General features: G+C 51.0%; 1 pseudogene; it reads right to left on the bottom strand.

Moving 5' to 3' along the window:
* Positions 1–3512: 3512 nt before the first annotated feature.
* LOC118616452 lies at positions 3513–4992 on the bottom strand (annotated as a pseudogene).
* Positions 4993–5255: the final 263 nt, after the last annotated feature.

Here is a 5255-nt window from a genome sequence, read left to right as displayed (position 1 = left end):
GGGTGCCTGTATCATTTGCCTCCCTCACCATGGGCCACTGGTTGAGTCATGGGTGTGAACTCTCCGATGCTTCCAGGCTGGGCTTGCAAGGACCCGAGACCAAGCGGAAAGCCACAGGGCAGGGAGTGGGAGGCACAGGCCTGTGTGTCAGGTTGTGAGGTGGCCCCTGAATAATGCTGGATCCGTGAGGAGCTAGTGATGCCAGTGGTGGCTGGAATGAGGCCAGTGAGCACGAGGATCCGAGGTAGAGCGCCTGAAAGGTGCTGAAACACCCCCATGGGAAGATGTGCAGAGGCTCCTTAGCTACTTCCATGTGTCCCTGGCGCTCTGCCCTTTAGGACAGTGCTGCTTCTTTCCCCTGGATTCAAATGCTGGCTCTGCTGCTAACCAGCTGCGTGACCTTGGGAAAACCACTTACTCTCTCGGTGCTTCCATTTTCCCGTCTGTGAATTTGACATAAAAATAGCACCTAGGCCCTGGCCGGTTTGGCTCAGCGGTTAGAGCATCAGCCTGCGGTCCAGAGAGACCCGGGTTCGGTTCCCGCTAAGGGCGCGTACCTCGGTTACAGTTAGTCCCCGGCCCTGGTTGGTCGTGCGGGTGGCAGTCACTCGATGTGTCCCTTCACATCGATGTTTCTCTCTCACATGGATGTTTCTCTTTCTCTCTTCCTTCCTCTCTCCCTCCTGTTCTATCTGAAGATAAATGAAAAAAAAAAAAAAAGTCCTAGGGTGAGGATAAAAAAAAAAAAAGCACCTAACCCAATGGTTTGTTGGAAGGATTAAATGAGTTACTACCAGTAAGATGCTTAACACAATTCTTGGCATATAGTAAGTCCTCAATTAAAGTTAGCTTTTATTAGTTTCGCATTTTGAGGAAATTGGTGCGAGACCTATATACGTCAGGACCTGTAGCAGATTGTATTTTCCAAAATTCTCATCGCACTATTCCTGGCCCCGTGCCTTTCAGACCATGCCGCCCTACCCTCTGAGTGCTAGAGCCCGTGTCCCTTTTTTTGACCCTGGACGGGGACGTGTGACTGTTCTGACCAATGGGATATGGTAGAAATGATGGTGCATGACTTCTGAACTAGGTCATCAAAAGGATACAATGTTTGCCCTCTCTCTCTGTCTCTCAATAATTGCCCTGGAAACCCAGCCACCACGTTGTGAGGAAGCCCAGGCCACGTGGAGAAGCCATACACAGATTTCCAGCCAATTGTTCGGCCAGGGTCTCCGCCAACAGCCAGCACCAACCTCCAGCCCTGTGAGTACACACGCCCTCAGGTGACTCCAGCCATGTTTGGACCTTTCCAGCCGAGGCCTCAGACATCACGGACTGGGGACACACTGTTCCCTTGTGCCCTGCCTGAATTCCTGACTTCACCCCTCCCCCAAATGAGAGAGAATAAATATTGTTGTTTTAAACCATGAACTTGTGGAGTAGTTAGTTTCACAACTAATCCATCACACTCTCATATGAGTCCTTTTCAGCCTCTGTTTTCCAGATCGAAGGGTCCTCACTTGTGAACTGTGTCTCCAGGTAAGCTAGTACCCCCTTGGGATTCCTGTGTCACGTGTCTTGACTTGTGGGGTGAGACGAGTTCTAGCAGAGTCCTGAGGACCCCTACAGGGTATGTGAAGCCTGTGGAATGCCCCATGTTTGTGGCAGGAGCCCGGGGCTGGGAGGGAGGGTTGGAAAGGAGAACGAGAAGAGATGAAGGAGCCAGAAGAAGAGAGGGCAGAGAGTGGAGAGGGGCACATGGCTCAGGGGGCTGACGGTCCACACCAGGTGGCCTTGGGTTGCCCAGTCATCTTGCTGACTCACTTTCATCTCAATGACCCCTCTCTGCAGGAGCCTGGTGAGTCGGACACACAGCCAGACAGGGTGTGGGCGAGTGTCTGCCTTCCCGCACGGCTGGGAGCACCAGCTGGCATTGCTGGGTCTGACCCACTGAACCGCCACTTCCTGCCAGGCCCTGTGCTGGGCTCTGGGTGGAGAGATGCTCCAAGCGCCTGCCCTCAAGGAGTCCGAGTTCAGTCACTGCTCCGTGTTCGTTCCCAGGGACACCTCAGCTAAAATGTCGGTGGAAGCTCTGAAATACTGAGGGACAGGGGACCTGACTGTGTGGATTTATTTAAAAGAAAAATTCTGCGTTTTATTTTGAAAGCACTTGGCTGATGTTAATTGACCATCTGGGACTGATTTGACAGTTGACGCTAGGGGCTTGGTAAATAAAATGGAAACAAATATTCCCAAATTGAGTATCTTTTAAGTCTGATGGTAGGTCTTTAGTTAAGATACTTTTAAAAAAATCTATATTGTTGAAAGTATTACAAATGCTCCCCCTTTCCTCCCAGTGATCCCCTCCTCCTGCTCCCACCCACCCCCCCTGCTTTCCTCAAACTACTGTCTGTGTCCATTGGTTGTGCATATAGTTCTCTGGTTTATCTCTCCCCACCCTCCACCCCCTTCCCTCTGAGGTTTGTCAGTTCCCTACTTCCATGTCTCTGAATCTATTTTAATCGACACCTTATTTTGTTTATGATATTCCAGAAGGGACTGAAAACCATTCAAACGGGTTTGAGTAAAAAGGGAATTTATTGGGAGCTGTCATTGAGGAGTCCAGGTCTGGATTCAGACACAGGCAGATTTCAGACTCAGACACATTCATTGAGACTCGGTTTTTCTCCATCTCCAGACTCTGCCTTCCCACAGGCTGGCTTTACCCTCATGTTCCCCAAGATGGTTCCAACTTTACCCAGCTCTTCACTCATGCTGGCAAGATGGCTGCATAGCTCCAGCCCTTACTCTCTCAGAGTCACGTTCCTCCAGCCCAGCATGCCCAGCAGAAGTCTGTGGTGGAGTCATGTGCCCAACTCTGAACACTTCACTGTGGCTGGGACAGGACTGACTGACGGGCTTAGGCCTGCATCACGTGCCCAACCAAGGAGGTGCCCGAGCAAAGCACATAGACTTAGAACTGGGGAGGTTTGGATCTCCACACAAAAACTGGGGACTTTTATCTGAAAGAAGGAAATGAGTGCTAGGGAATAAAATTAAAGAGCCCCACAGTGGCCCAGAGATGATGAGGCAATGGGACATCTCGGGGTGGGAGGCAGCTCAACACATGAGGGGAGTCAGGCCAACATGGCTTTGGAGTCAAATTCAAATTGGCCTCTACTACTGTGCAGAGAGGCTTGCTGGTCACCAAATGTGTGTGTGTGTCCATTGTAAAGTGTTGGGGACAGTCATGGAGATGTAGTACTCATATCTTTCTATATATATATACTTTTATTATTCACCCGTTAACTCCATAATAGCCAATCACGAGCTATTTTCCAGCAGTTACATTCCCTTGATCACGGCTGCATAAGGATGTGATTAACTGGAAAACAGGGAGACCAGAGATGCGGCCAGAGGTGACATCACGCAGCCTACGCCATTGCAATATAATTGTCAAGTTCAGTGGCGGTTTGGTAAAGTCGGTTCGCTTCTGTTCCCCTTGCCAGGGATTCTCACGTTTGTGAAAATTGGACCAAAAAGTGGGGTTCCATTTTCTGGTTTGAATTCTCAGTGACTTTATCCAGAATCTCACTGGCAACTGGTTACTGTAACACCAACCCAACCTTCTCTGCCCCCATGCTGGGGCACTTCCAATTGTAAAGATAATACTGCGGTTGCCATCCCCTATGCCAAACTTGAGCTTCTCCAAGAAGTTTTGTTCTCCATGAGATCCAGTGCATTGAACACGTCAAACCCTTTCATTTTGGCGAGACAAGGGCGTCACTCATGAGGTTTAGATGGGGGTCTGGGTGTGAACGTTGTAGAAAGAACAAGCAGCCTTTAGACTCTTGTGGGTTGGATGGTTCATGATGGTGGAGGGAAGCGTATAAAAGCTCAGGAAGTCTGTCACCTCACCGTTTCCATTCTCCACCACAAAAGTGTCAATGATATTCTCCTGGGGGTAGAACCGGTGCTCCACCTCCTCCCGGCTCATGACTGGCGTGAGGTGAAACTGCTTCAGGTACCTGGTGAGGGGCTGGTGCACTACTGGAATGTCCTTTATTCCACTGGTCACAGTCCAGCTGTCTTGGGAGACTCTGGCAGTCGGTAGAGCTTCATGGTACACTGCATGGTCACATTTCTGCTCAGGCGGGAGAACGTCACTCCAATCAGCTTCCGTGGGTTTAGGGACCGATGCCAGTACCTGCAGGTGCCGACGGGCTTTGGTAATACCACCCCAGCAGTGCAAACAGCTTGAAAAATGCCCTCCAGGTGAACCCGCCGGGTTATCTCACGGATCAGGACTGGAGCCACCCTCTTGGAGCGCAGCTTCTTGTGGACACACAAGAAGTTGACCTCTACCATCTTCTCTGTGTCATAGATGTGGATGTTTGCTGGGATGGCACTGATGAAGCCAATCAGTTTCCGACTTGAGACCACTCGAACCCCACAGTGCCACTGGGGGAGCCAGCCAGGTGGCGGGAGAGCCCATAAAAGAAATTCCGGGGAATAATCAAATCAGAACATGTTGTCATCATCTTCCACGTAATTCTCATTGAGGAGTGTGTATAATTCTTTTAGCACACCACGGTCCCGGGGTCCAAGGCATCCCAGGTGAAGCCCTGGGGCAGAGTGCAGGGTCCTGGCGGATGTCATCTTTGTCGGGCTCCACGGGACCATGGGTGTTGGCCACTTCCCCCATTCTGGGAACGGTGCTGGCCTGCTCCACGGCACTGAAAACAGGTCAACGGCCTTCTGCATTTCCTGGATCCGCTCTGCTGGCAGAGTTCATCTTCACAGGCTGATCCTGGGCTGAATCTGTCTCGCTGCCTTTCTCTTTCGTCTTCTTTTGTTTCTTTTTCTTCTTGGCTCCAGTGTCATTGGCTGGACTCCAACCACCCCGGTGGTACCTGTTGCGCCCTCGTTCTCGCAGTGGCTGCAGTGCTCACGGCCGATTCCGCTCCCTTCCATCATCTGCGGCCGCGGAGGGGCCGGGACTTCACTGCTGTCTCACTCTCATCCGTCCTGACTCTCCCACATCTTCTTTATTAAATTAATTTATTTATTTTTGTTACAGATGTTTCTTCCCCTCCTCCTCCCTCCCCGCCCTGTCCCCGGCTTTGTTGTCCATGTCCATTGTTCATGCACACATGCATATAAGTTCTGTGGTTTATCTCTCCCCCACCACCCCCTCTTCAGGGGATTGTCAGTCTGTACCCCACTTTCACGTCTCTGAGACTACCCCATTCCTC

Source organism: Molossus molossus, unplaced genomic scaffold, assembly GCF_014108415.1.
Source record: "Molossus molossus isolate mMolMol1 unplaced genomic scaffold, mMolMol1.p scaffold_m16_p_1, whole genome shotgun sequence".
Lineage (NCBI taxonomy): Eukaryota > Metazoa > Chordata > Mammalia > Chiroptera > Molossidae > Molossus > Molossus molossus.
The sequence above is the reverse complement of the archived record's forward strand: the minus strand, read 5'-3'. Positions and strand labels throughout refer to the sequence as shown.